Below are 17,310 nucleotides of genomic sequence, written 5' to 3'. Positions count from 1 at the left end.
ACTAGCGATCTCAACTTGTATTCCCGTCACACCCCAAAAATATTTCCCCATACTTGATTCCCTTTTGTATTATTATCGTTTTTACTATGCTTGTGACAACCCCCCCCCCTTTTCTTTTTATATATTTTACACTTTCGTGTCAACCCTTTTATTTGATATGTTTATTTTCATAATCTCTTTAGCTACGATTAATTAGAATTAAATTCTAAATTAACAACATTTCTCCAAATCGTTCCCTTGGGACATGACCCCAACCCTTGGTTGAGTTAGTAAACTATCAACTATTGTAGACACTCGTACACTAGGTTTGTGTCTTTGGTCATGATAACCATCAAAATGACGTCGCTGCTAGGGAGTGGTGTCACGTTATGATGTAGTTCAGTAGTGTTTTTATTCTTATTAATTGGTAGTCTACTTACTTCATTATAATTTTTATTTTAAGTTTATGTCTTGTAAGAAAACACAGAGTGTAAATGACAATAATAGTAGCCAGGTGGACCACCAAGATGACATCGGTAACCTCAAAATTCAATAACTTCATGGGACGATCTGGTTAATGTATTCAATATGCTATTTTCCGCCCTCAAAGATGTTTACTATATTGGATAACATTCAATGCTTTAAGCGCCTAAATGGAGAGTCTCTACAAGAAAATTTTCTAAGGTTCAAAAAGCTAGTGCTACAATGCCCAACTCATGGTTTGCCTTATAATGTGCTCCTTCGTTACAATTTTAGGAGTTTGGATTTGGTAAATAAAGAAGTCACTAATAAAATCTTAGTCGGGGGACTGATGCAGTAGAAACTCATTATCTTCAGGACATGACAACAATCAATAAGGTGTGGTACACTCACGAGAACAAGGTCTCTCTTGTCACATTTAAGGTATTGAAGGAGCACATTGAAAAGGAAAAAACGAGAGACCAAAACATGGTCAAAATTATGACACGAACTAATATTCTATCAAAGAACATAATATGGGCTTGTGGTCGTAGTGTCAAACTTTTTGGAGGGCAACCCACAACCTTTTACTTGTTTTTGTATATCTTGATAAAATAATAGTTGGTTGTTTATACTCATTGAATAAGGAGAGTATATGAAAAGATGTATGGTGGAGAGCAACATCTCTTTTTTGTGGACCGCCGACAAGTTAGGCCTGCCCGATCATTTTAATCGTTTGAATCATTATACTTTAAAGGTTTAGTATGTAAAACTCGACAGAGTGAGAATTTCATCAGCGCATCGCCAATCTAGTTGGCGATCTCGACAATGACCGCCGATGCGATGCCCACATGAATTGAAAGTCAAATTATATTTTGTGAGAAAATTAGATATTTAGTGCTTTGGCTAGTCTTTGGGCGAGATGGAGTAACATCGCAAAACGATGTAGGAAAAATTGTATGATCACAAACCACATGTTTAAAGTTGTACTTAATTCACTTGTCCCTTCTACAAACTCACACCCTCACTATAGTAGTTATATTTCTTGCCTTTTAGAATATTTCAAGTGTCAGAGTGTCCTCGGATTCTGATCGCATTCCTACTTGCACGTCACTAGAATCTATGTCTGCACCGAAGTTTAGTAATCAAACCCCTCAGTTATTTTATCTAAATTTGTACTCATTTAGATAATGATTGATATTTCAAAATATTTTCTAAGTCTCTGAGTTGAGAGGATACACTATATTATCGAGCATTACACGATATTTCCTTTGTAATAGGTAAAATCCCACTCGACTATGCTCTAAGCTGAATTGTTATGTTTTAGTATTGTGGAAATGCTATGGGTCTTTGTTAAAATAAATATTGAAAATGTTTTAATTGCATTATTAGGGGTTACAACGTCGAATTTGAAAGAATGGAGTTAAAATAGAGACGATGACCTGTTTGGGGAGCTGAGTGCATCTTGCCAAACTGCTCGACGGTTCACCTAGAAAACACTGTTTCAACATTTACTAAATGCTTTATGCATGGGTAATCTATAACTTTCGACAGTTAGATTGATCGAAAATATCCCTCGGCGACTTACTGAAACAATCTTTGTTTTCCCTTTGTTTGCACTTTCTTATTATTTGTACATCTTTTTAATGAAGACCATAACATAATCAACAGATTAGAAATTACCTTGGCGAAGTGACTCTATAGTAAGAACTTCTCTTTCACATTTTAAATTACCGTCTAACTTGTCATCGAAGATTTCACAGAAATGTCTAGACAAAAAATCTAGGGGGTAAATGATCCACCAAGGAATATAAGAACATTAGTGTTTAAGGAGTAGGAAAAGAGAGTAGAGCTATCCAGAAAAAGGAAATACAAAAGAATCCAATGCCAAAAGATGAATTCTCATCAACCCTAATGTGCCTCCATGGGATTGAAGCTTTGTTAATGCTATACATGCCTTCGAGGAATCTCATTAGATGGACAAATTTATTGCACCTAATATCGCTGAAGAAGCTAAGACAAATAAAAAGTATAAAAAAAGGATGATAACGATTTAGTGGCCATTGTCGATTTCAAGGGTTACATTTTGTACTTGATGCCTCAACCTGAGTAGAAGCTACATAGATAGGACCTTTATTCACCACTCTTTTGTCTTTTCTTTCGTCAAGTCTACATACTATCTTTATTTATATTTGAGGAGAAATACTTTTTTCGTGGAAGGGTGAGGCTCACCTTGTTTGCTTGTTACGGATATTTGTGTTTTGCGTAAACAATTGTGTTTTATGATTTAATTGTGTTTCTCTCTATGATCAAGCATTGATGGCTGAAGTTTCTTAAAATGATAAAACTCTATCAATTTTGTGTCAAAAATTTCCATAGATTTTAAAATTGCAGAATCCAAAGAACCAAATGTCATCCCGACATCAGTCGTTGGATAGATTTGCAAAGTTCTAATATTATCTTCTGTAAATGATCCAAAGATCAACACCTACTGACAAAAACAGTAGAAAAAATTCAGGTAAACCAAATACGCAGAACAGATGAAAGAAATAATATAACCAGAAAACAAATTCTACTAGTTTAGAGGAGATTTACTAATAGCATCTAAGAAATTCATATCAAGTCAGTATCTAATAAGCAAAATAGTGGATCCCAAAAAGAAAACAAATCGGAGAAGCCAATAAACTACTAACACGATCTACTCACACAACTATGGCTTCAAAAGAACATTAAGTTGGAAATATTGTTGAAACTGGGAAGTTGTTGATTTCAAGAGAGATGTTTCAATATTAGTTGATGAAATTTTAAAATAAAAACTAACTTTTACGTAATCTATAATCAAATTGAAGACATGAAAGGGGAAAGGAGAATAGAGGGATATAGAATGGACCGAACAATTTTGTAATCATTCTACCCTGTTGACATCCTAATTCCTCCAGAAAACAAAAAAACTAAATAACAATAAAAACATATCTTCATATCTAGAATGAAGATTACCCTGCTACCCAATTCTCAACGTTTTTAAAGAAGCCTACAGTCCAAATATATAATGAACTAATAAAGTATTCACAAAATTGTAGTAAATTTTCTTAGAGTTATTTATGAAAAACGTAATAGCTTTTTTCACCTAAAATAATCATGAACCTAATTAACAATTAAACAAGAAAATCTCCACCTTACAGAAAAAACAGAACAACCAATCATTTAATTTAATATATAATACAAGTAGTTGGCTATGTCCATAGTGTATATGCCAGCAACAAACCAACTCATTAAGTGATTGAATTTTTCCTTCGACTTAGATTTAGGTCACCTTCATCTATTTTCTCTAACTTGCCTTTGTTCTGAAGGTAAACCATCAATTGTATGTGAAGCTTGAAGAAAGACATAGACATATAGTAAGTGTTCAATTTCCCCTTCTTCTTCTTCTTCATCATCATCTTCTTCTTCTTCTACTTCTTCTTCTTCTTCTTCTTGTTCTTCATCATCATCATCATCATCATCATCTTCTTCTTCTTCTTCTTCTTCTTCTTCTTCTTCTTCTTCTTCTTCTTCTTCTTCTTCTTCTCCTTGTTCTGCTCCTTCATTCTACTGTCATAAAAAGATTTTATGTTGAATTTTTCCAGGTGATGTGCTTTTGTTAATGTAGTATTGGCTCCTAATTCTCTTCTTGCTATAGTATCTGGCACACTGGAAAATGTTGTTTGTGTTGTAACATAACTGTGATGCTTAAATACATTTTTTTTGTCATCAGTTTTGTGGGATTAATATTGTAATTATATGGTTTCAATAAGTTCACTATAACTAGTAAAAGAAAGTACAATTTTTTTTGTCATCATCATTACTACCACTATTTTCTAAATCAACGTCTACAACAAATACGAATGAGTTTGTAAAAAATTGATGCCGGCACTAACTAGTCATCTTGTTCCTATTATGGTTGAGCAGGTGCAAGCATCGATAACTCCATCCGGCAATAAATCGACTATGGCACCAATATCTCCTGCTGGTTATGTGGACGAGGTTGATTCCTCAATTTCAAGTGACCATCGTATCCCGTAGTCTCCCACAACTTTAGTTTTTTATAATGTCATACTTTTTTGAAACTAAAAATTGCGCGTAGTAACATTTTGATGAACGTAGGTTCAGTTAAGAGTACTTGATAGTTTTTTTGGATAATTTAAACCATAAATATGTGATTTTGGAGTATTCTATTTATATATAATTAATTGTCTATGAGTATTATGCTATATGAATATTTGTTAATTTGGGAGTTTTTAGTAATTTAAATTTAATTTATTTCTGCATTGCATATTGAAAGTAACCAAATCATATAATTTAAGAAGAACAATTTTTAGCATCAAATTAAGAGACTATTTGGTTGTTGCTATGAAAAGAATGTTTGTGACGGATTAATAACAAATTGTAGAAGGCCTAATATGCTATAACAAAATATGTTTCGATGGAAATTCCTTTAAAAATTTTATCCAAAATAACTAATAAAATTATATAAAATATAATGACGAAGCAGTCCGTCGCTAACATATGGCGACGGAAATATTTATTTACTATGATGTCGCTGAAATTCTGACGAAACACCATTTTTCAACATAGAATTATGAACTTAGCAGTAAAATTATATAAATATATTGACGACTAAGCCCGTCTCTAACATATGACGACGGAAGTGTTTTGTTTCTATGACGTTTCTAAACATGTGACAGAACTCATTTTTCCTCACTAAGAGCTTACTAACGAGTGAAATCGCAACAATCAATACTTCATTGCTACTCCCTCACTGACCCTGATTATTGAGAGATATTCATCATATAGTGACGGATTGTGTCCGCCGCTACACACTATTTTTTTGTAGTGTTAGCTTTGTACCAATTGAACGATGTTGGTGAAGTGTGGTACACTGAATGAAATAAAATAGCCCGGTTCACATGGGTCCTATAGAGTGGGAAGTGTTTTAGAAGGCATTCTAAGAAAAATATTTTCTCCGGGAGAGGAGGGAGGTGAAGGTGTAAGAGTTCATTAATCTAAGACAAGGTAACATGAGTGTTGAAGAGTATTCATTATAGTTTGCCCTATTGTCTATGTATGCTCCATCCTTGGTGTCTAACCCTAGGGAAGATATGAGTAGGTTTGTGGTGGTGTCTTTTGTTATTGTGATGAAGAGTGTTGTACGAATATGCTCCACGGTGATATGACAATATCTAGGCTTATGGTGTGTGCTCAATCCATTAAAGAGTCTAAACTTGGGAAGAGGAGTAGAGATGCTAAAAGAGGAAGATCGATGAGTATGTTAAACCTATATGTAAGAAGAGGGCTCCAACGCAAGATGGTTCTACTGCTCCTAAACCAACTATGAGAGAGATGGTGGTTTTAAAAGTGTTAAGCGTACTTGTGCTACTGATGGGAAGTGCTTAGTCGGTACCCATGGTTTCTTTGGTTGTGCTAAGGATGATCATAAGGGGAGAGGTTGTCCTACTATTGCCGCTAGGAGAAGAGAGGACAAACAAGCTCCTCCTAATGCTCCAGATGTTGGTGTTCCAATGAGGAATCACTTCTATGTTCTCAAAACTAACGCAAATTCGGGTGAAGATGTCGATAAGTTATAATTTTCTCTCTTAAGTTCTGACGGGTGCAATCAATGTGTGGAGAATTGTGAGTAGTTGGGTGGTGATTTGCTACCTCTTCTCTTTTAATCTATTCAAACTTGAGAGTTAGAATGATATAGTAGCATGTTGCATGTTGTTAGGAGTCAAGTGAAAAAGAATTTCATTGTTCTCCTTACATTGTGCCTCTCATAAGGATATGTTCATGTTTTAAACTTACTCTATATGATTTTGTCTCTCACATTGTAATGCCTTCATAATAAATCGCTTAAAAGATGTGTTATTGAATTACGGAGCACGAATTGCAGTGAAGTACTTGAAATCATTGCTTAAATTGTATTTTCATGAAAATTTCTCTTTATGTTCTTAAAAATGTCGTATATGATCATGATAACATGTGGATAAGAGTTTCTCCTATGAGAAAGAAAAAAGGGAGTCATTGCATGACGAGTTGTAGATGTAGTTTCTACTTTCTTGATGTTTTTTGAGTCTCTTGATTATGTGGAATTGATGTAAATTATATTTATGTGAAGTGAATATGGTGTGTTATGGTTATGAGCGGCGAGTCTTGAGTCTTCATCTCTTGGTGGTGTTAAAAGTGTTCTAGTGGCATTCGAGGACCAATGTTTTCAAAATATTGGTGAATGTAACACCACAAAAACGAACTAGGTGAAACTAGAGCCTAATATGTGTGTTATGAGTTAATAAGGTATTAAAATGCTTAAATATAGAGTTAAGAGTGTGTTGAATTTGGAGGCCAAACGTTCAAGAACGTCCAAGACATTCGAAAGTTTTCCCTTGATAAGTGCTTGTGTGTTCTACTATTCCTTTGAATGTTTTAAGTGTTGGTTTGAGTTCAAATTGATTGGCGAGGTTCCTAACATATTGACGAGCGTATTTAGGTTTGAAACGTCAAGGCACGACTCCCAAAGACAACCCTAAGGGTCCTTGCGGAGGACCTAACCTTTTGTTCAAAATGTCCAAGGCAGTCTCCATCTACGATTGGGCAAACGATGCCTTGTCGTCCAAGGAACAGTCCTTCGATGGGGACCGCTGCTCCACACATAGGCGTATGAGATGAAGTCCTAAAATAGGAGTCTCTTAATAAAATGACGACTTACCATTACAACTCGTTAGGTCCATTCATTGCTTCGTCGTTTAACAGATGTCAGTTTTTGCTTGTATCTCAAACAATCTAGGGGAAAGATGGGAAATTCACCTAACCGTCAAAAAATATATTGGCGGTTACTTAAGGTCTTTTTCGGTATTTTAAGTGACTCTATATTTCTAGAACCAGATGTTGAGTTCATTTTTCAACGCAAAATCCCAAGACCCCAAATAGAATTGTCTTGAACTCCATTGAAGCTTGAAGCAAGGTTGAGGCTAGGAGCTTGATTTCTCTGTACAATCTTTATCAATTTCGTGGAAAATCATTAATAAAGGTATGATTTTTGATCCTTGAACTATCTTTATTCAAGGATCCAAACTTCAAGCCTTTTCTAAGACTTCTCGAAAGATGAAATCCTCTAGTTTGACTTCAAAGCATGGGTTCTTGAATAAAAGGATATGAATAAAAATTATATGTTATAATTGATATTATTTGAATCACTTTAGATTAAAATTCGTATGAAAGCATGCAATTTAAGAAAACCTATTTTTTAGCTATGAGGGTGATTTGATCATGACTCTATTGTATTGAATTTTTATATAGTTTACTTTGGGATATTGATTCATGTAATGATTATGTTAGAATTGTATATAAGATACCTTAATTTTATCATGTTCTTATAATATTGTATTGTTTCATTGGTTAAATTTCATATTGGATTGGAATTGTTTGTATGGCTATTGGTAAGAGCCTTTGGTGAAATGAATTTGATTGAGAATTCTTTGGAATGCTGATATTGGTGATGAAAGGGTGGTAAGATGACCTAATAATTTTATATGGTGTAGAGTTTCTATTCAATTTTGATTATTGGTATGGTCCACTTATGGTTGCGGTGCTTATGTGTTATAATTATAAAGAACATGGTCTTTTCGGCATTATTTTATCAATTGTGATGTTGTTTTTTTGTACCTATATATGTGACAATTGTGAAGGACAATATGGATTATGTGTATGAGTGAATTGAAAGCATGATTTCTCCTAATTTACTAAATGAGACATATGATGGACTATGTTGATGTTTCAATAATAAAGGATAGGGTGCCTTCTAGTAGGCTTATTCCTCCCTATGTGTTACTTCAATGTTATTGTACATATGAAAATATTATGATGTGTGTGTCTTGTTTTTGTAGACCTAGGTCCCTTTACTTGTGATATGAAAAACATTAATATGAACATCTTAACTTAGTAGGCTCAAGCACCTTTGTCATGTATGTGTATGAAAGATCGGTAGACCCAATATGGTGCCCTTTTAAGTATTACTAATATAGGACATTGAACATGTAAAGAAGGTTAATAACGTGGAACCTTCAATATTGAAAGAAGGTTATAATATACTTCAAGTTGAAGGCCATAAGGGTTTCTTTTTGTGTGATTGGTGGACTTAGGGTTAGGTTGGCAGGAGCGACATTAGTCCATCTTTATGAACGTCATTGAGCTATCTTTATTGACCACTGAGTTGCAGCCCTAGAGGATCCATCTTTGGTAGGTTCATTATGGTTAGGTAATGACTAAGAAATGCTACCTTCTCATATGCCCGCATATTATTGAACTTAATTTATAAGATCAGGTCTAGCATCGAGTGAATATACTTGTGGTTAGTAGCTCTAATTTAGAGAGAGACTAGAGTCTAAAGAAGACCTTGATATTCCTTTATCATCTGCCTACTTGGGATGTGTCTTAGATGTACCCTTTGCAAGTAGAACACCCTCTATCGGAGAAGAGTAGGCTAAGTATTCCATGTCTAGCTAGTATGGTCTATGTTTGTTATTGACAATTCTCATCATGTGGGAGGAATTGTAGCATGTGATAAGTTCTACAACGTGTATGTACTTTAATGGGACTCTATCTATTCATTGCATAAGTAAGCTTGAACGTGCTAGTATGTGGTTTCCCTAGGTCTTCAAAGACCATTATGTGATGTCTTCAAAATGGTAATGCTTCTTAAGTGTATGTGTTACTATTTTATTGACCTAAGTTAATGCATGTGAATAAAAAGGTACTTATATAGAGTAGCTTTAAGGATTGCTTAGGTATGCTTGATAAGTTTGTATGAGCGCTATCTTCATGGCTTACTTAGGTGAGTCTTGGAGTAATTCTAGTTAGGGAGTCTAATGATGAAATGGGAATAAGCTTACTTTAGGAAGCCTTGAGGATCACTGAGGTGTGTGCAAAGGGGTTGTATGGGCGACCACATCATATCTCACTTAAGTGAGTCTTAGGAGAATCTTTGGTAGAAGGGTTATATGCTTATATGGTTTCAAGTGAAGTTCATTCAATATTGTGGATTACATAGAATATGTTCGATATGTATGTATTTTGACTTGTAAGTGATTCATATACTTGTTTAATGAAGCTTTCTCCAAAAGAGGATGAATGCTTATTATAAATCAACTGTCCTTTTAGCATGGTTTTTATTGCATGTCACCCTAGTTAGTGTATTCTAATGTACTAATTTCATGTATTGTCTTATCTCTAAAGGTGTATTTGGAATTTTAGAGGAGTCATTTGATGTTAAGCTTGGAAGTAGTAAAGCAAGTTGTTGTATGTCGTCAATTGATTCGAGGACATAGTCATGATTACTATTTCTTGTTATAAGACATTGTATTGGAAATTTAAATATCCTACTTTTGTTGATGTATGGGATGTGACTTAAGATATTCTATTGTCTAAGTAGCTACAAGGAGACTTAGCAGTTCTATGTTTCGATAAAAGAGTTTTTGAAGTATTATTCGATTGATATGAAAAGTTTTAATTATGCACTACTTTTCATGCATGTAGGCACTGAATAATGTCTAAGGGTTTTTGAATGTCACGACCTGGGATCACCCCCTAGAAGTAACATGTCGTTCTTGACTTCTTAGAGGTATTATACAATCGCCTAGTTCTTATCATCGCATTCTCATAGGTAAATTTATAGGAAAATTTAAAACTTTCTTAGCACATCATATGCTAGGAACTTTACTTTATATATATATATATATATATATATATAAAATATCATAAGTACATATTTAGCCTCTAGTCTCTTCTTCCAACTTAGACTCAACATCATAAAAGTACATTAGGGACACGACCTTTGTAACAAAATTCATAACTATGTAATTACCGGACTTTACATCAAACTTTAAGAAAACATAGGACATCCTTGAATCTTAAGGATTCCCTTTGCTTGAGCTTGGGAAACACATAAAAACCTCTTCAAACATAGAGACATCCATTTAAGTATTCATAACCTACACTAACCAACACTTTGTGTAAAAATTAGAGAAGAATGGAGTTAGAACAAGAATGCACTAACTATGGCAACCATGCAAAAACATGCATTTTACAGGGACATTCTGCTTGAAATCATACTTCATGCCTTTTCTGAAAACTTTATAAAACCTTGATACAATAGCATTTTTATCATTAACATACAACATATGGACATATTCAAAGTCCAAACATCATATAAAATTAGACATAAAATTTAAGCGACATTTAGGCTCGCTTTACAGTGAGCTATTTACATTACATTTACTAATTCCCTTTTTCACAGTGAACATCTTTTCTTTAACTCCTTAACCTCCTAAGTAACCCTCTAGTGATACTTGGTGCAATGCATGCTCTTAAAGCCACAAGGAAATCATACACACATTCTATACAAGTCATCACGTATAATCATAGATGTATACCACATGATAGACACATTCAAGCCAAGACCTTAGGGACATTACAGTAAAATCTATTCACTTTGCACTTGTACGACTCACATAGAACATTATAAAACCTTATTCACAATCCCAATATAGGAGTACTAGTTCAATGTACATGTGAAGCCCCATAACCTCACACATACTTAGTAAATCTATCATGAGACCACAAGAATTAACATATCCTTCATGTACCAAACACAATACTCTAGTCAACCACATACACTTCAATGTAGGACCTTGACACATAGTCATATTAAAACTTTGTATCATGAATATAATCACATCATATAGACACTAACACAATGTCATGCAAGAGAACCATAAACATACACACATACATTAGACCACCTTCCTAGTACTCCCTTAGATAGCTACTTGTTCATTGTCTATGTGGGTTCATTACTTCCACCTATCCTAAGTACCTTCGCTTAGGTTATCCTTGTTAGGGTCCTTACTTTACTTTCATTGTCCATTTTACCTTAGGGAAACTATAGTCTTAACCAACAATAATATTATGGGTGCTACATGGAATTTGGTATTGTAGAGACTTATACCAACAGAAGGTGTTCTTACCTAGCATAGGTAGAACATTAACACATGCTAGCATACTAGTTAAATCACCTACTAAATCCTATAAGGAAAGCATAGTTATGGAACAAAGAGATACACATAACCCTATAAATGCTCATTGGCATTGGAGACTCATCTCATGAGAAAGCATGGGTGAATCTTCCTCAAGGAAAGTCAACATCTCATGTGGAACCATAGGTGATTTTCCTCCAAGGAAAGTCAACAACTTATAAGAACCCAATGGTGAATCTTCCTCCAATGGAAGACTACACCTCTCATTGTCCAGTGCACTCCATGATAAGCTAAGTTCACTTCTTATTAAAAATCCTTTATTACATTATTCCATAAAATATATGATTATGATATTGACTCCTTATATGCTGATAGCATATTCCAGCACCTATCTAGTTTTAGGGTACTCCTGAGCACACCTTTCAAGGCCCCTCTAATGTCTAGATATTCATACATATTTATATATACATCTATCTAAACTTTCACATAAGGTCTTTAGACCTGAAATGTTCATAACATACTCATGCATTCAGATTCATGTACATAGGAAACAAAATCTAGGAACTATCTTATCAAGGCACACATGTGCAATGTATAGACAAGGTCCCATACCGTAGCTCACACTAGTACACCTATCAAGTCATCCTAGTAAATTGAATACATACCATTCTACACATACATATAACTTACATGCATAGTTGTATACATTTAGTGAATATGAGATCAACCTTTCATTAGACACTATGAGCCTTTATTACATTGTAAGCATGCATAATGTGGAATTTTGTGTGTGTACATTGGTCAACATGAGCACATAATGGACATCAATAACACATTTTGGCTGCCATTGTCTTAGTAACACAATGCACAACAAAGCATAGACCACACAACACAATTTAGTATAGGAGACAAGCTAACTTCACATTACATTCAAGACTCCTAACCATAGATATTCACAGATACGCAAAGGGGTACATAACTAAGGGATTAATAACAATTATAAATCATCAATGGCAGAACCTTCACTTTGCCCTAACATAGATATACACATGCTAATACAATAGTCATACAACCTAGATCACAACTAGAATAGGAATGTAGGCATAACTTTCACATAGTGTGATCATAACCATCACACATTCATAATGCAACTGCCTTCAAGGACATGTTCCAATCATATATATATTGGCAATAAAGTAAATACGTCCTTCATAAGGGGACCATAACACACAATGCCATACAAGCCCAATTTTATCAACAATACTATACTGTAGAAGAGAAGAAGAGAAATAGAGCAATTCTTACCAATCCTTATACCTTTGATCATCATTGATCAATAGTAACCTTTCATCAGTAATTCAAGTATAGGGTAGTACCTAAATATTCATTAACATAAAAATAATCATACTTAATTCCCTACAATATAATGATACCTACCTAGACACTAAATTATCAATTCAAAAGAGAGTAGGGGAATGTAGATCACTCACCGAATTACCTTGCTTTGATCATCAATAAAAATTTATCAACAATATGAATATAGGGAAGTATCTAAATATATTATCACTCAAACGAAATCATGCTTCATCTACCCCATCATTTAGATGACATAATGTAAATTACATTACAAATCTATAGGCTAGAAGAACCTAGATCAATTCATACAAAGATTTCTTTGATTTGATAACCAAGGATTAATACCCACAATTCATCCATAAGATCAACCTAAGGAAAAAGCTACAATAATTTTAGATAATTGAAATCCTACAATAATTACCATAGGGTCTAACTTACAGTCAACACATAGAAGAACATAGGCTAGACATGTTCAAACATTCATATATTGATCCACATGGATCATTCATCAATTATTCATCCTCAATATACATAATAAACAGTATACATAAGCAATTCAACGTAATAGAATCACAATTCCATCAATATAAATTCAGGATCACAATGCCCATGCATAGCTAAATCGAAAATTGATGAGAACATGTATTAATAATGCAATTGGATTGAAATTCACGTTAAACCCAATACATTATCATTAACTAGAGATGAAGGATCACCACCACATAATGTAGAAGAAAGCATCTAAAACATGATGAAGAACCCATGGAAATCAAAGCTCCAAGTTTTTCCATAGCTTCAACTTAAATAGAGGATCTAGAGAGAATATTTTTTGAGGGAAAATCTAAGTTGTATGAATTGAATTTGGAATGGGGTTTTCAAGTTTTTAATCACTTATGTCATGACCCAAAATGAGCCGCGAGTGGCACCCATACTTATTCTACTAGGTGAGCGAACCAACAAATCCAACCCCAACGTTTACCAATATTTCAACCATAATGAACAAAATATAATGCGGAAGACCCAAAACTCATTAATATAACCAATTAAAAAAACTTCTAAATTATAATACTTATCATCCCCAAAATCTGGAAGTCATCACATCAAGAACATCTAGCCTCAAATTACTAAGTCTAAGAGTATTTAGGAAACTAAATTAAGTAAACAGATGGTCCATGTCCGAACTTCAAGGACATCAAGACGTGAATGAGAAAATCCTGTCCGAGCTAGGAACAATAGCTCACCCTGGAATCTGACATGCTGAAGACTGGCTAGAGTTGCGGACGAGTCGAAGTCAACGGTGCACTTGCTGCACTCCACAAAACAACAAGAAGAACATAAAAGTAGGGGTCAGTACAAGGAACAAGTACTGAGTAGGTATCATCGGCCAACTCAAAATAGAAAGCAATATATACTGAATAATAACATAAAATCAACCACAATACTTAACAGGTGACAATCAACAAGTACAAGAAACTTTGGCAACAACACTAGGCACAACTATGAGGACTCAAGCCTCCACACCATACTCATTTGGGAAATAGGTTGTTCGAAATTTAGTGTATTAACATAATTCAAGATTACTTCTCTTTATTCTTATCGTGTCGGAACGTGACACTCCGATCCCCTAATGCTACGTGTCGGAACATGACACTCCGATCCATTATTCCTACGTGTCGGAACGTGACACTCCCATCCATTATTACTACGTGTCGGAACGTGACACTCCGATCGATTATTCCTACGTGTCGGAACGTGACACTCCGATCCCCTAATGCTACGTGTCGGAACGTGACACTCCGATCCATTAATCTCATTAATTCAGTTCATCAAGCTTTCTTTATGTCAAGCATCATCTTAATAGAGAGGATTTTAAGATTAAAGATTCAACAATCTCATCATTCTAACCACCATAATTATACGATCACAACATACAAACACACAATCAAGTATTTGGAAGACTTTACAATACCACCCAATACATATCAATCGCTATTTAGAGTTTATCTATCACATAGACATAAACCATAACCTACCTTCACCGAAGAATCGTGATCAAGCAAGCTACTTCTCCAATGCCTTTGCTCTCCTCTTCGTTCTCTCTCTCGCTCGTTCTCCCCTCTCTGTCTTCTTTTTATTTTTCTCCTCCAGATTCTTTTTCTTTTACCCTAATTATCATATAATTCATTATGATAAAAGTAACCCATTATTTGTTTTAAAGTTATCTCCTTTAACCCCCAAGTAAATAAATTATTAAACTTACCCCACAAATTTTATAAGGTTTGTCATGAATAGTCCAAAACACCCCTTTAAAACCTTTAGAAGAAATCCGACCCAGTTGGGGTTACGCAACCTGTGACGGTCCGTCGTGTCTATGACGGTCCGTCCTGCAGGTCCGTCGCAAAGTTCAGAGAGTTAAATTCAGTAAAGGGTTTGTGACGGTCCGTCGTACCTACGACGGTCCGTCCTGCAGTTCCGTCGTGAAGTTTAGAGAGTCGATCTCAGTACCCAGATTTTCAGAGTTGAAGTGTTTTGGAACGAAGACCCTCTACGGTCCGTCGTGAACATGACGGTCCGTCGCCTGATCCGTCGACCCAGCCAGTTATTTTCAAAATAATTTTTTTACTACTCAAACCTACTAAACAAGTTGTTACAATAGATACCAATTTACCCATCGTTCGTCCCCGAACGATCACAGGAAGAAAAGCAAGGGCGGGAAAGAGTACCTGAATCTGTAAAAAGATGTGGATATCTTTCTTGCATATCCGCCTCATTCTCCCAAGTAGACTCTTCAACCGACCGATTCTTCCACTGAACCTAGATAGATGCAATCTCCTTTGATCTCAACTTGCGGACTTCTCTATCTAGAATAGCAACCGGCTCCTCCTCATAAGACAAATTCTCATCAAGAAGAACTGAATCCCAACGAATAATGTAGTTTCCATCCCCATGGTACTTTTTCAGCATAGACACATGAAATACCGGGTGCACTCCTGAGAGTCCTGGAGGCAATGCCAATTCATAGGCCACCTCCCCCACGCGTTTCAAAACTTCAAAAGGCCCAATATACGTTGGACTGAGTTTACCTCGCTTACCAAACCACCTCACCCCTTTCATGGGTGAAACCTTCAGCAACACTTGTTCACCTTCCATAAAATTCAAGTCCCTAACCTTTCGATCTGCATATTCTTTCTGCCTGCTCTGAGCTGCTAGAATCTTATACTGAATGAATTTTACCTTATCTAACGATTCCCTCAAAAGATCGGTACCCAAAGGTCTTACCTCAAACGCATCAAACCAACCAATGGGAGACCTACATATCCTCCCATACAGTGCTTCAAATGGGGCCATATAAATGCTTGAGTGATAGCTATTGTTGTATGAAAACTCTGCTAAGGGTAAGAATTTATCCCAATGACCACCAAATTCTATCACACATGCACGAAGCATATCCTCTAACACCTGAATCTTTCGCTCAGACTGACCATCGGTCTGAGGGTGAAATGCAGTACTAAGATCCAGTCTAGTACCTAATTCAGCATGTAATGTTCTCCAAAACTTAGAAGTAAACTGCGTACCTCTATCTGATATGATGGAGAGTGGAACTCCATGCTATCGAACAATTTCCGAGATATAGAGTTGGGCTAACTTCTCCGCATCGCAATCCTTTCCCACTTCCATTCAGGAATGGGCATTCTCTGAAGTGTCCCTCCAGGCCTCTGGTGTTCATACTTCACCTGCTGACAATTTGGGCATTGGGCAACAAAATCAACAATGTCACGCTGCATTCTACTCCAACAAAATGTTGCTTTAGATCGCGATACATTTTGGTTGCACCAGGATGTATAGAGTACCTTGAACTATGAGTCTATGTAAGGATAGTGTGAATCAAATCATCAATTCGAGGCACACATACCCTTCCCTTAATCCTCAAAACGCCTTCCTCATCAATTATTGCCTCTTTAGCCTCTCCTCGCAATACCATATCTCGAATTCGGCTCAGCTTCTCATCAGCAAACTGTTTTCCCTTAATCATGTCATGAAAAGAGGATCTTGACTCCACACAGGACAAAAGTCCTCCTTTCTCTAGTACTTCCATCCTCATAAGGTCATTAGCCAATGTCTGAACATCTCTAGCCAATGGGCGTCTAGAAATCTGTAAATAGGCTAAACTACCCATGCTCACTGCTTTTCTACTTAAAGCATCTGCCACAACATTAGCTTTTCCTGGGTTATACAATATAGTAATATCATAGTCCTTCAATAGTTCCATCCACCTCCTCTGCCTCAAATTCAAATCTTTCTGAGTAAAGACATACTGTAAACTACGATGATCTGTATAGATTTCACATTTGACCCCATATAGATAATGTCTCCATTGCTTTATCGCAAACACAACTGCAGCCAACTCCAAATCATGGGTCGGATAGTTACGTTCATGCACTTTTAATTG

This window comes from Solanum pennellii, chromosome 10 (assembly GCF_001406875.1).
Source record: "Solanum pennellii chromosome 10, SPENNV200".
Lineage (NCBI taxonomy): Eukaryota > Viridiplantae > Streptophyta > Magnoliopsida > Solanales > Solanaceae > Solanum > Solanum pennellii.
Note: the sequence above shows the minus strand (reverse complement) of the source record.